We start from the raw sequence: 15,536 nt of genomic DNA, 5'->3' as shown, positions 1-15,536 counted from the left end.
TTTCCCAATAATAGGATAATAAAAAGTAATGAAAACAAATAATACTAATAGAAAGAAAGACATTTCAAGTTAGCTTAAGGGATATGTTATTAGAGTGGAGCCATTTCAAATGTCTTTCATCAAAAGAACAATAACAAAAACAAGAACAAAAATAAGAAAAAGATAGAAAAACAAGAAGAAGAAGAAGAAGAAGAAGAAACTAATCTGAAAGAAATGATCGAATACTGTACACTTAACGCCTCCAGCTCTAGGCTAATATCTGTTAACTGTAATCCGGTTGACACCTACTCCCCTCCGGTCGTACACTCATACTGGTTTTGTTTTGTTTTGTTTCTTGCTTGTTGTTTTTCTCTCAAGAAATTGGTAGAAATGAAATCAAATATGAAAAAAGCTAAATGAATAAGTAATGATAGACGTTAGGAGGAAAGAACAAGTCGCGTGAAGCGATATAAAAACATTTAGTCAAGATCAACACCACAAACTAGTCATCGCCGAGACTACATTCAGATAGTCTCGGCTAACCACACCGAAGACCGAGACGGGTCACGCTCGCCACTGAACGTATTTTCTTTCATTCTGAGCACATGTATAGAGTTAACATGACATATCTAAATATTTTTGAATTCAGGAGAAGATGAGGAATACAATGCAATCATTTTTTAATCAGCTTCTGAAAATTTGATTTTAATGACAACTTTAATTAGCAAACTAAATAACTCATTTTTAAGCTTCCAAGCTGAAATGCAATCGCATAGTCCGGCCTTCGTCGAAGATTGCTTGACCAAAAATTCAATCAATTTGGTGGAAAAATGAGGGTGTGACAGTGCCGCCTCAACTTTCACAAAAAGCCGGATATGACGTCATCAAAGACATTTATCACAAAAATGAAAAAAAATGTGGGGATATCATACTCAGGAACTCTCATGTAAAGTTTCATGAAGATAGGTCCAGTAGTTTTCTCTGAATCGCTCTACACACACACACACACACACACACACACACACACACACACACACACACACACACACACACACACACAGACGCACATACACCACACCCTCGTCTCGATTCCCCCGTCTATGTTAAAACATTTAGTCAAACCTTGACTAAATGTAAAAACAAAGAGAGACGCCCTACTTCGGAGAAGCATTTACGATCGATATCCGCTTATTTTGTTCTTATTTTGTTCTTATTTTGTTTGTTGTTAGCCTTGCTTATTTCTGTAAGGGCGCGTGTTCCGCAGACGAGACAGTCTTTTTTTCAAGCGAATGTCTTTGCAGAATTCCAAAGGGTTAGCTTACTGTACATTTTGTTTTTCGGTGTTGTTTGTGTATCCGGTGCGGACGTCATTGATTTCGCGAATGCGTTTATTTACCCCCCCCCCCCCCCCCCCTCATAAAAAAAAATGCTGTGTTCTCGTTTATTTTCTGAGGATTTTAATCCCAAGCTCTATTTTCAACACAAAAAGGCCGAGTTCTCACCTTAAAGCGGACTTTTCCGCAGAATAGCAAACATAAGTGACAATTTGGAATGAGAAACAAACTATCCTCGATCGTTACGCAAGTTTTAGCCAAATAAAAATACTTTTACATACAGATAATATACTTTTAAGGATAAAAGAAAAACAATTACCAAAATCAAGCAACAACAAAACTACTATTAAATAGGCATATTGGGATTAAGAGGAACGAATTAAAGAAATATACACCCGAACTAACAAACAAAAACCACAACAATGATCTGAAGAATTATGGCCGAACTTTATACAACTCTTTTATTAAATAACAAAGGGAAAAAAACTAGAAAAAACAATGATATTTTAAGAAAATATAACTTCGGCAAAAAAGAGGTTTTTTCGTGGAAAAATTATACCTTGGCACCTGCTCTTGCTACATGTATATTTATCATCAGTGAACAAGCAAAGAGTAAAGACCAAAAAGAAACACAAACGATTCAATTTACAAGGAGATTGCATTTCATATGTCACAAGAAAAGGATTGGGTGGTTGGTTAATTGTCTTATGGTCTCTTCACCCGAATATTGCTATTCGAGGCCGATGCAAGTTTGTTTTCTTAATTGGTTCACACACCAAAAAAGGAAGACACAATCAGCTAACAAAAACTAACCAATGAAGAATGATACCCGAGTTGTGTTTCAGACTTGCATCAAATCACGAATAGCAAACAATGTAATAAAACACTAGTTTAAAGAAACAACAAAAATACTTGTAAGAATTCCCGATTGGAGGTTGACCCTATTTTAAGAAAGCAAAACAATGGTGACGGCTAAGACCTTTTTTGAGACCTTGGTATCTCATGTTTCTATTCAGAACCTCTGTAATCTACCTACTGGTTAGGACCTGTACTGATTCCTCAGATTTGTTTGAGGTCTTGAAAGGGGGTGGGGTGGGGGGGTGGGGGCACTGTACAATTATTTGCCAGATGAAATTACTGGCAGTGCTGACTAAAGTTCACGGACCTTGACATATGATAACTCGTGCAGGAAGACCCCCCAGATACGTTCCTGGATGACAATAGTATTATTGCAGTGAATCACACCATCAAAATATCTCCGTGTAGTCTACTGACTGCTTTGGGGGTCAGACGCACATGGTGCCCTAGCTACCCATTCCAAATCTCTCTCTCTGTCTATGTATCTGTCTATGTATCTGTTTCTCTCTCCTCAGTGTCTCTCTCTCTCTTTGTCTCCCTCTGTCTATCTCTCTCTCTCTGTCTTTCTCTCTGTCTCTGTCTCACTGTCTCTCTCTCTCTCCTCTCTCTCTCTCTCTATCTCTCTCTCTCTATCACTCTCTGTCTGTCTCTTTGTCTGTCTGTTTCTCTCTACTTCTCTCTTGCTCTCTCTTCTTACCCCCTTCTCTCTCCCTTTCTCTCTCTCTCTCTCTCTCTCTCTCTCTCTCTCTCTCTCTCTCTCTCTCTCTCTCTCTCTCTCTCTCCTTTGGTAATAAAGTTCAGTTTCAGTTTCAGTTTCTCTCTCTCTCTCTCTCTCTCTCCTAATCTCTCTCGATCTCTCTCTCTCTCTCTCTCTCTCTCTCTCTCTCTCTCTCTCTTCCTCTATATTTTTCTGTCTGTCTGTCTTCCCCCTTCTCCTCCTCCCCCGTCTCCTCTCCCCTCCCTCTCCCACCCACAGAGACACACTCATCGTGCAAAAAGGCTGCAAGCCCTCATGAAGGTATGCAGCCAAGTCGCAAGCAATCGGCAGCCATTTCCGCTCCCCCTTTTCTTCTTTCCGGGCAAAGAAAAGGTTGTAAATGGTGTGTTAAAAGCATCAAAGCGGGGAGCAATTAAGTGTCAGGCGTGACTGTCATTCCACGAACTCTGGGGTTGTGGTGCTGGTGGTGTTGAGGGTGGTGGTAGTGGTGGCTGCCATTTCCCCCCTCTGCCGCATGCCAAGGTTAATACAGCTGTCAGCCATTGAGGGCTGGCGACAGCTGTCTGTATGTCATGAGCGAAAGCTGTCAGTCAGTTCCGTAATGTTTGATGAAAAGAAAGCAGCAGCATACGAGAACGTGTGTAATGCGCACGGACAAACACACAGATAAATTGGATGCATACCTATGCGCGTCCACACACTCTCACTCGGCATGCACACACACACACACACACACACACACACACACACACACACACACACACTCACTGTCTGCCTCTCTATCTCTGTCTCTCTTTCTCCCGCCCCTCTCTCTCTCTCTCTCTCTCTCTCTCTCTCTCTCTCTCTCTCTCTCTCTCGACGTTTTCTCTCTCTCTCTAGCTCTCTCTCCTTCCGCTATTCCACTTTTGATATGAATACGTTATGCACTGATACCACCTGCATAATGGATACAAATGCATTCGAGCAATCACTGAGAAACAAAAACCAGCTGCAACAGATGTGATGAGTGTCATTCATGGAAACATCTGTATCAATGCCAATATGATTGAGATAGGCTCAATCTGTGCTCTGACAATTTATCTCATACTGCAGTACTTCTTTTGGGAGCGGCGGTCGTACGTGCGCTTGGGGGGGGGGGGGGGGGGGTTAGGGCTATGGGGATTGGTCTTTGATCAATAAGGAAGGAAAGCAGATGGAACAACTACAACTACTATACGTAAATCAAACATAATGCCATGTAAGATGAGGGGGAAATTATTAGCCTTGATCACGCATATGTCTGCTACCTTCTTAGCGCAAGATGCGACGAAGACACGAGGGACAAACCCTGCACAGTCCCTGTGCTGGGACCAATGAAATAAGATGCAAACACATGAATTTTTCATTTTCATTTTCATTTTCATTTCATTTTCATTACTTTATTGTCCCATCGCTGGGAAATTCGGGTCGCTTCCTCCCAGTGGAAAGCTAGCAGCAACGGAGTCGCGCTACCCAGGTGTCTGCGTGTTTAGGTGTATTCAGCCACCTGCACTTATGGCAGAATGACCAAGGTCTTTTACGTGCCATTGTGATGACACGGGGGTGGGACATGGCTTCCGTCTCTGGGTCTGCACATAAAGTTGACCCGTGTCCGTCCCGGCCCGAATTCGAACCTGCGACCTTCCGATCACAAGTCCAGTGCTCTACCAACTGAGCTACCGGGCAACAAAGAAAATTCCAGAAACAGACACAGACAGAAAACAAAAAAAGCTCCAATGCACATCGTCCCTCCCTTCCCCACCTTCACAAGCACGCACCCCCCCCCCCCCTCCTCAGCCAACACCCCCACCCCCTCCCTACCTACGGACCCGAATGGAAAAAGTCATATACAACTAAGGTTTATGCTAATAAGTTTTGACCTAGCTAGCTAGCGATGGAGTCTTTTATCACTGATACGTACTTCTGCGATCTCTCTCTTTATTCCCCCCCCCCTCCTCCTCCTCACCATCCCCCCCCTCCCCACCCATGTTAGTAGTCTAGCGGTTAATACGATCTGTCTGCCGATTGTGTTGATTTGCCCCCAGAGTGATCAACAGTCTTATGTAGTTTTGTCACCTCCCGTGTTTGTTCCTGTCTGCAAGAAATGATCAGGTTTTGCCCGGTGTAACACGAAATTCTTACTCCGGAGTAAAAAAATTCGTACGAAATTCTTACTCCGAGTACACCTTTCGTACGAGAAAAGAACTCCCCAAGGCACGAAAAAAATACTCCCTCCACGAAATTTTGACTCCCCAATTTTTTTTACTTCCAGTAAAAATCTCGTACGCGAAAATGAGATGCGGGCGAAGGGATAATGCCAATACGTGATCTCGCACAAACAAATGTCGCGCTACCCTCCCTCCACCCCTTCCACCACCAAGACTAACAGGGGACAGGGGAGTAAAAGTTGCGTACACCTGGCGTGGGCAGTAAATTGCTCGTGTTAGGGTGGAATAATTTATTCGTTATTTATTCGTCAGGGGAGTAACATTTTCGACCGAAATGTGACTCAGAACACACCTGTCGTGGGGAGTAATTTTCTCGTGTTATGGAGGAGTAAGTTTTTCGTGAAGGGAGTAAAATTTTCGTACGACATTTTTACTCCGGAGTAAAAATCTCGTGGGAGTAATTTTCTCGTGTTATACCGGTCAAGGGTTACTGTCGAACTCTCCCTTCTGCGTTTCATGTCAGTTTATTTCCTTTTTTTTGGTTGTGTGTGTATGGGTGGGGGGCGGTAGGGGAGTCTTGAATGTGGTGGGGGGAAAAAACATAGCAAGAAATATTAGAGTGGATTAGGGAGAGGTTAATTTGTCAAAATGCCAGCCCTGACATCACCATTTCAATTTTTTTTTTTTTTTTGTATTTTTTTTTGGGGGGGGAAGCAACAACTGCAAAAGCCAAGAGGGCAAAAACGCAAAAAATATGAATTTGTTATCGCAAGATTAATGCATCTCCAGAGAACGTAATAACTTGAAATGTACATTTTTGTAAATTAATTTAGAACCATGCTGCCACACAGTTTGTCATTGCCATTTGGTGTGTGGGAGGGAGGGGTGGCCAAGAAACATTCTCCATAATTATGTGCTTTTAGTTATGCGCTATAGAAATCTCCTTAATAAATAAATATAAATATGCATGCATGCCTCTCACGCATAGGCAGTAAATAATATTGAATTTAATGAAAGACCGCGCGATTAATGTTACTTTATTTTCTTACTTTGTCATACATGTACTTCAAAATCAATTTTTTCATGTGTAGAAGGGATGAAGAAAAGCAAAACTACGACGGCTTCGATACGCTTGGACAAAAAACAATGTTAAGAGCTTTATATTGGCAAGGATGCTTTTGGACATTTTGTTAAAACATTTATTAGAGCTACGTTAATGTGCAGTTAAATTATGAGCGTTTGCAAACTGTACTTTCTCGTCTTCCTTTTTTCGGCGTCTTGTTTAAAAGTTTGTCTTACTTGTTCTTCTTCTTCTGGCTGATGTCATGTGAAGCATCCTCATGGAATGTCAAAGATGGATTGTTACAAATTAACTAACTTTCAAAAAGTGGAAACAAATCGCGACACTGAAAAGCTGGCATCAAGTTCATTGGGACGGGATGAGATGGGGGGGGGGGGGGGGGGGTTGCGTAGGGCGGGGTTGCTGGGAACTGCTAACAGAAAATGTTTTCTTGAAGTGGGATGAGAAATTTAAGGCCGGGGATGAGATAGGGGTGGTTAGCTGGGAATAGCTAACAGAAGATGTTTTCTTCTTCGAGTTGGATGAGAATTTGAGAAGTAGGGGCGGGAGAGGAAGGGTTTAATTGAAAACAAAGTTGAGAGGTGAAGGGGGATGGGTGGGGGGGGGGGGAGATGAAGTTAGCATTTCTCTGTGACATCAAGCCATTTGTCGCTGTCTCACGGTTGCGTCTTTTTGCGGGCACTTCTCGCAATGAAAGCACGGCGCATGCGCTTCACGCGCGGTTTGCACTGCTGGCAATCACGTGACAGGCTGCCGTTTTTGACAAACGAGGGGAAAAGAAGAGGCGAAATACCTAATGAGAAAGTCATCCCGGACCACAGCTCGGGTCCACTTTGACAAATGGCGTCCAGGGCCCAGCGCCAACTAGTACAAGTCAATTGAACCCCCCTTTTACGACCTCCAAAAGGAGGGAGTCTTACAATTGGCGTACATTTACAGAGGATATGAATAGGAAATTCAACACACTAAGGTCTGAACAGGGGAAAAGTCTTAGATTGGGCGGGGGGGGGGGGGGGGGGGGGTGTCCAAAATGAGAGGTTCGACTAGAATTGCGGCCAAGCAAAAGGGGGTGCTAGAAATTGCCGAAGACCCACGTGTCGAGGCCAGGAGACAAACACGAGTTTAAGGAACTGCGTGTGCCTCAGACATAGAGTGCTTCTTTGCAAAGGGTCCCGAACAGCTATGTGATGGATGATGACAAACAGCGTAACAAAAAGGTCTTGCAGATACCACCATCATCGGTCTTGTCTTCTGTTCGTAGTTGGCAGCAATTATGAGTGCAGCAGCAGAATTTTTTCTTTCTTCCTCTTTTTCCTATCTTTTTTTATTTTGTCTTGGGGGTTTTGATTTCTTCTTTTTTTGCATTGAGCTATCAATCTGCAAGATGTTCTTCTCGTTTTCAGCGACAAAAGGTCACGTTTCATTTCTTATTGCTCTCAGTCATGCTCCTGTCTTTCGTTGTATACTTGTGAGGCGAGAGACAGACAGGGAAACAGACAGACAGACAGACAGACAGGCAGACAGACAGACAGACAGACAGACAGACAGACAGACAGACAGACAGACAGACAGATAGACAGACACATTCAAAGATACTTAAGTATGCGTCTTCGGCGAACTGATACAGGGCCATTGTAGAATCAGAGACTGCAGGTGTGTACTCTACAGTCTCTAGTAGAATCTAAGATGCATATACGAAGTTGTGATCTCGCATGCTTCACTTACACCAATGTGAAGAGCTTTTGCGCATCCATAATCTCATCAGGCCATGCGAAAAGCTTTGACATTCCCGTCACTTTCTTTGGAAAGCGACGAAAAGAGCAGCGGAAAGTAGGGGCCAAAATCCATTTTCCTAATAAAACTTGAACTCCTGTCCTTGAGCAGTACAGTGCATCTCCCCTCTCAGCCCCCCCCCCCCCTTTCCCGCCCCCTTTACCACCCCACCCCATTGTATCCCTTCCCCTCCCCTGTAAGACTGTCTCCTTTCAAAAATCTTTTTCTTTTAAATTTTGTCAGTCAATTTCATGAATCCTTTTTTTTTGGACCTGATTTTCTCAGATTTATTAAAGGTCTTACAGGGGTATGCACCGTACACAGAGGGATGAGGCATTTCTCGCAAATACGGCGTGGGTTTTGTTTGTGTAGCTGCAGTTCAAGGACAGTTATTGCCCATTTTTCTCTCTCAGTTTATGTCTTGACTCGGAGATACGACCTTTCTTTGCCTTGCAAAAGCTTTTCAAACTTTAAAACTATGTTCAGCAATACGTTTCAGAGGCCTGTTCTTTCACAGTCGCATATTAATATAGTTTATGAGTTCGCCCTATCTTTCTCTCTGTCTCTATCTGTCTGTCTGTCTGTCTGGCCATCTCTGACTCTGTTTGTCTGTCTATCTGTCTCCAAAACTCTCTCTCTGTCTCTCTCTGTCTCTGTCTGTCATGTCTGTCTGTCTCTCTGTCTCTCTCTCTCTCTCTCTCTCTCTCTCTCTCTCTCTCTCTCTCTCTCTCTCTCTCTCTCTCTCTCTCTCTCTCTCTCTCTCTCTCTCTCTCTCTCTCTTACCTTTCCTCATTCATTTCGATATGTTTTATATAGATCTCTCCGTCTAGTTGGCTAATTTCAAGTTGATTCATGTGTATATGTCAGCTAACGATGCCAGATACAGTGCACCACTCCTGGAGATTGAAGCATGCAGGTTCCTTGGGTCGATTCCAGCATACTTTGGTGTGTACCTCTGTGCGTACACGTGCATACCATTTATAGAATCAGAATCACCAGAAGAATCTCTGCTAGTAAAACTCGGTTATCCGAGGGAGTGGGCGAACAACGACAGCAGAGAAACAAAACAAATGACTGTGGAGGAAGAACACAAAAGTCGTGTATGGAAAGATATTTTGGGTTATCAACAAACAGAAAAGGCTATGATTTTTATTTTGTGTGTGTTTGATCGGGCTGTGGGATGCATGTGTGTGTGTGTGTGTGTGTGTGTGTGTGTGTGTGTGTGTGTGTGTGTGTGTGTGTTTGAGTGGGCTGCGAGTTGGGGAAGAGGGGAGAGGGAGGGTGGGGGGTGCGAGTGTGTATGTATGTGTGTGTTAGCTCTCTCTCTCTCTCTCTCTCTCTCTCTCTCTCTCTGTCTCTGTCTCTCTCTGTCTCTCTGTCTCTGTCTCTGTCTCTCTCTCTCTCGGTGTGTCTCTCTGTCTCTCTCTCTCTCTCTCTCTCTCTCTCTCTCTCTCTCTCTCTCTCTCCCCTAGTCTTCTAGGTTTTCTTTACCAGTCGTTTGTTTACCAGCCTGTCTGTGGCTGAATGCCTTGTGTTTAAAAAACAAAACAAAAAAAAACAGAAACGAGCCTTCAGACAGAGAGCTTCGCATGTTGTCACAGAGGATTTCTGAAAACGATTTTCTTTCCCCTCCGACCGAGGTCTTCCTTTTTTGTCGCTTGACGGGAGATCAAAGCGGGATTAGACCCGTGTCTTATCTGCGGGAAGTCTTGGACCGCAGTCATTTCACTGTCTTCGTGCGGAGACTCTCCCCCTTGTTACGGGGGCGGCTTTTCAACTGCCATCAATAATCAAACTGAGTGAGGAATGTGTTAGGGTGATGGGGATGAGCTTGAGGGAGAGGGAGAAGGAGAAGGAGGATGTGAAAGAGATTTTGGAACATTGACAGATATTAACAGAGAGTGTATCAAGGTACATAGAAAAACAGGGGGAGGAGGGGGGGGAGGGAGATGGAGAGAGACAGAGCTAGAGAGGCAGACAGAGGGACAGACAGTGAGACAGAGATGGAGGAGGCGGAGGAGAGGAAAGAAGAATTCAAAATTAAAGGAAACAATAAGAGAAGTTGAGATACAGCGAGAAAATTGCAGTTGTGTCTAGGCTGTATGAAGGCAACAAAACAAGGCTATAAGTCAGTGAAGCAGGCAGGACAAGGGTTACATTAAAAGAACAAATTGCGTATACCTACTATACTGGCTACATAAGAAAACCAGAAAGTTACGAGGAGAGAAAGGGGCGGGGTGGGGTGGGAAATTTGTGGGAACATCATCAGCTAAAAACAAGTCGCGTAAGGCGAAATTACTACATTTAGTCAAGCTGTCGAACTCACAGAATAAAACTGAACGCACTGCATTTTTTCACCAAGACCGCATACTCGTAGTTTCGTCAGTCCACCGCTCGTGGCAAAGGCAGTGAAATCGACAAGCCAGAATAGTGCGGTAATGGTCGCGCTGAGCGGGATAGCACGCTATTCTGTACCTCTCTTCGTTTTAACTTTCTGAGCGTGTTTTTAATCCAAACATATCATATCTATATGTTTTTGGAATCAGGAACCGACAAGGAATAAGATGAAATTGTTTTTAAATCGATTTCGGACATTTTATTTTAATCATAATTTTTATATTTTTAATTTTCAGAGCTTGTTTTTAATCCAAATATAACATATTTATATGTTTTTGGAATCAGAAAATAATGAAAAATAAGATGAACGTAATTTTAATTTATTTTATAAAAAAAACCAATTTTAATGACAATTTTCAGATTTTTAATGACCAAAGTCATTAATTAATTTTTAAGCCTCCAAGCTGAAATGCAATACTAAAGTCCGGCCTTCGTCGAAGATTGCTTGGCCAAAATTTCAATCAATTTTATTGAAAAATGAGGGTGTGACAGTGCCGCCTCAACTTTTACAAAAAGCCGGATATGACGTCATCAAAGACATTTATCCAAAAAAATGAAAAAAAAAAGTCTGGGGATATCATACCCAGGAACTCTCATGTAAAATGTCATAAAGATCGGTCCGGTAGTTTACTCTGAATCGCTCTACACACACACACACACACACACACACACACACACACATATACCACGACCCTCGTCTCGATTCCCCCCTCTATGTTAAAACATTTAGTCGAAACTTGACTAAATGTAAAACAGGGAAATGTAAAAAGAACAACTTTTAGTGTTTGAAGTCCTTGAAGGCCTTGTGTTGTTAGTCGACCGTTCCTTGTACTGGTCATGTAAGGTGTGTTGTATATAGACAGCAGACATTACCAAGACGTACTCAGTTGAGGTTGAAAGCCCGACAAAGGTTGGGCAGGAAAAAAAAGCCCTCTCGAGACTTCCACCCCGAACGAAGGATGAGTAAATACATACGAACAAAACGATAGCTACGGACATAATTGACCGGCATCAACCCCTGTAATCAACCACGACAAGGAAAGACACTAAAGAAAGAGATTCTACCCTGTCCTGCACAGGCAATGTCTCACGTGCAGGCTGGCTTCCAAACGGACAACACTGTGTCGCAGCAAACAGCGAAACGTGCAAAAACCAAGAAAAATGTCCGAATGTTCTTTTCCCGCCTCAAGGCATCTAATCCTTTATGGGACCCGGAACGTGTGTGCGTGTGAAGAGACAGCCCCGGAACGTGCATGTTGTGTGGAGAGGAAGGCCCCGGAACGTGTATGTGTGTGAAGACGGGGTCGGGAAGAGAAAGTTGACGGTGCTTTGTCTTCTTGTCTTGCCCAAACAGCCAGAGAAACATGGCAGCCCTCGGGGTTTGTCTTGTCAATCCTGCCCTGTGTTGTGTGGCTGCAAATTTGTCACCTGCGCGGATTCGCAGGCCGTTTTGACGGGAGGCTTAAAATGCCCCCAGGGTCTTTGGAGGTTAAACGATGGAAGATTAGAGCATGTTTGCTCGTCTTATTCGGCTCTGCTGGCTTTCAACACAGAAAGTGCAAACGTTTATGCGTAGGCTTGAGGGCCTCATAGCGATATAAGTTTTCTCATGTCTTTAACTTTCCTGCATAATATCCAATTTGTTTCCCTAAAGTCAGTTGCAGCAGAAGTTGCGGCCCACGTTTAAAAATTGAAAGGTCAGCCAGTACTTACATATTTACCATTCATGATCAAAATCAGGCAAAAGAAATACAAACTTGGTTTGATAAAAGTGCACACCCACAACCACGCGCTCGTGTGTGTAGGCGCCGCCACAAAAATGGTCCATTTTTAGATTCAGACTGAGAAAGTACATATATCGATTTGTTTAAAATTAATATTCCTCTAAACATGGGTGCACACGCACACACACACACACGAACAGACACACACACACGAACAGACACACACACACACACATACACACACACACACGCACACACACACTGACACACCTATCTCTTCGATTGTAATCCACTAATAGTATTCCACCCTCACACTGCCCGGCCCACGCTGTACTATTACAGCAGACAACACGCTGAAAACACGAGTTATAGTTTGCTGCCCATGTTTTTGTTTTGCTCTTAAGGTATTGATCTGATGAAACTACCTCTCTTTGTGTATATCGAAATGGTGGGGGCACAATTACCTGTATCTACAAAATTCGCGTGTCTTTACAAATGTCGTACGTATTTTGGGTTTGTTGTTTAGGTTTATATCCTGTCAATGAAACCCGACGAAAAGGTAACACGGCGGAACTCTTATCGACGGATTGACTTTCATTTCGCTAGAAGAATGATACACAGAAATGTATACACACCTGCTCCTTTAATAGAGCTACGAGTCATAGGACTCCAAGCAAAGTTCTGTTTTTAAGCTCTGGCTGAGGAAGTTTATAACGATTTGTTTCAACATCTCTGTCTGTCTTAGTCGGCGACTTGAGATCAATGAACAGGGTGTGTTTCCGGCGTTGTTTAATTTGCATTCTACAAATCTGGACCTTGAAGATGTTATTAGAATTGGTGCATCATACCAGAGTAAACAAGTCGTTTGCCTTGATCTGTTTACAATCAGAGGTCGGACAACGCTGATAAAGATTGCTGGGGCCATCCCAAGGTTTTTTTCGAAGGGATCTCATATTGATTAGTTAAAAAGATAAAGAAGGAGAGAGAAGAATGAGCTTGGTTTGAAATAGGTATCGAACTTGCAACTGCAGAGCGGGGCGGCATACCAAAACGTACATGGATTCGGAAAACGGGGTAGTAGAAGGAGATGGGGGTGTGGTGGGGTGGGGTGGTTATGAGAGGGGTTCAGCAAAAGACCAATAGGTTACAGCATGAGTTGTATTTATTGACAAAAGAAAAATATGCAGAGAACTATAAATGGCACGTCTGTAAGAGAACTCGTCATCTACATTCCTCTGTTGCCACACACGCTTTGTCCGTTCTCTATCTGCTTGCATACAAGTTCCAAATGACAAAAGACCAGACAAATAAGTAGAGCGCCGCTATTAGAGGAAGAAAAACCGTCTCTATCAACGCTGTGTCAGAGGGAATAAAACCAGGGATTTATCGGACTTTAGTTTTGTCCTTTGCGACAGGATCTTTCACTTGCAGGTTGCGCTGGGGAAGATTTACGAGGTAAAGAACGTCGCGTCGAGTCAAACAAAAATAAATGGCGGCGGTATTAAGACGGGGAAACGGCGAGCGTGGCACGAAGCTCGGACGCGAAATGAACTGCGTTAAACAGGGAGGCAAATAGCCAGAATGAAGAGGCGAACAAATGAGCGGCTACTAAATCACCCGGCTGCCAGCTGAGATTCATTTCGGAGAGAGTTGAAGGACAAAGTGTGTTCTTTATGAGGACCGAGTCCTGCTATCACCCGGTGTCCAGGCATTGTGGACTATCCTCCCAATGTCTCCGACCGGAGAAGACAAGGTTGGACTGATGCTACAGCCAGTGTGAAGATATCCCCTGACCATTGTCACCACGTCCCCTGGTCACCGTGCTGGCCTTGCACAGACTGACTCTTTTCAACTGACCGTTCCGGTTTTCCAATGACCATTCTGTTCCCTTTCAATAATTATTCTGTTCGTTGACAGCGCGATTCCCTGAATGATGGACAGACCCTTGAGGATCTATCTGACTTTGTAGCCGTGAATTGAAATGTCCGTGATTTGTTTGACCAGCGGTCACAAAGGCCTTGGCTGGAATGAATGGCCGCTTGACGTTTTGACCGCCGTAAACTGTCGTCAGTCGTGACCGTTTGGCCACGGTTCCTTGCACATGATTTCAGGCTTCAGACACGCCTAGATAAATTGTTGTTATTGCTTGTTGGGTTTTTGTTTTGATCTGTATGTCACTGCTGTCTTGGTTTGATACGTGTAACATAATTATGATGTGCTTGGAGACAGCGGGACATTATGTCCTTCTTTGCCTTTTGACAGTGTTAAAACCTATGTCTTCTTTTGATCACAAGAGCTTAACTTGTAATGCGTTTGGATGTACGCATTCTTCTTCTTCTTCTTGCGTTCGCCGTCACACCATCAGTTTAGTCTGCGAGACGAATGACGTCGTGGCTTCCAGGTCTTGTCTGCTGAATGTACGCATGAATGCTTTCTTATGTTTTCTCCAGTGTTCTTTCTTTCTTACTTTCTTTCATTTATTTCGTTCTTTCTTTTGTTCTATATTCCTTTTCTGTCAATCTTTATGTGAGTCTTTACTTCTCGTTGTTGTTTTCTCTCATTTTTTTTCTTTTTTGTCTGTCCCTTTTTATATTTAGTCAAGTTTTGACTAAATATTTTAACATCGAGGGTTAATCGAAACGAGGGTCGTGGTGTATGTGCGTGTGTGTGTGTGTGTGTGTGTGTGTGTGTGTGTGTGTGTGTGTGTGTGTGTAGAGCGATTCAGACTAAACTACTGGACCGATCTTTATGAAATTTGACATGAGAGTTCCTGGGTATGAAATCCCCGAACGTTTTTTTCATTTTTTTGATAAATGTCTTTGATGACGTCATATCCGGCTTTTCGTGAAAGTTGAGGCGGCACTGTCACGCCCTCATTTTTCAACCAAATTGGTTCAAATTTTGGTCAAGTAATCTTCGACGAAGCCCGGACTTCGGTATTGTATTTCAGCTTGGTGGCTTAAAAATTAAATAATGACTTTGGTCATTAAAAATCTGAAAATTGTAAAAAAAAATAAAAATTTATAAAACGATCCCAATTTACGTTTATCTTATTCTCCATCATTTGCTGATTCCAAAAACATATAAATATGTTATATTCGGATTAAAAACAAGCTCTGAAAATTAAATATATAAAAATTATTATCAAAATTAAATTGTCCAAATCAATTTAAAAACACTTTCATCTTATTCCTTGTTGGTTCCTGATTCCAAAAACATATAGATATGATATGTTTGGATTAAAAACACGCTCAGAAAGTTAAAACAAAGAGAGGTACAGAAAAGCGTGCTACCCTTCTTAGCGCAACTACTACCCCGCTCTTCTTGTCAATTTCACTGCCTTTGCCATGAGCGGTGGACTGACGATGCTACGAGTATACGGTCTTGCTGAAAAATGGCATTGCGTTCAGTTTCATTCTGTGAGTTCGACAGCTACTTGACTAAATATTGTATTTTCGCCTTACGCGACTTGTTTTCTTTCTTCAT

The 15,536-nt window shown here is 42.9% G+C and overlaps 2 protein-coding genes across 2 annotated transcripts in view; one reads left to right on the top strand and one right to left on the bottom strand.

Annotated features, from left to right (window-relative positions):
* LOC138969130 (sodium- and chloride-dependent glycine transporter 1-like) overlaps positions 1-15,536 on the bottom strand; it is a gene marked incomplete in the record, with an annotated part of 204,892 nt that overhangs the window by 47,513 nt on the left and 141,843 nt on the right.
* Positions 1-15,536, top strand: part of LOC138969128 (protocadherin gamma-A10-like) — an 87,006-nt gene that overhangs the window by 40,704 nt on the left and 30,766 nt on the right. The window lies entirely within an intron of this gene.

This window comes from Littorina saxatilis, linkage group LG6 (assembly GCF_037325665.1).
Source record: "Littorina saxatilis isolate snail1 linkage group LG6, US_GU_Lsax_2.0, whole genome shotgun sequence".
Taxonomy (NCBI): domain Eukaryota; kingdom Metazoa; phylum Mollusca; class Gastropoda; order Littorinimorpha; family Littorinidae; genus Littorina; species Littorina saxatilis.
The sequence above is the reverse complement of the archived record's forward strand: the minus strand, read 5'-3'. Positions and strand labels throughout refer to the sequence as shown.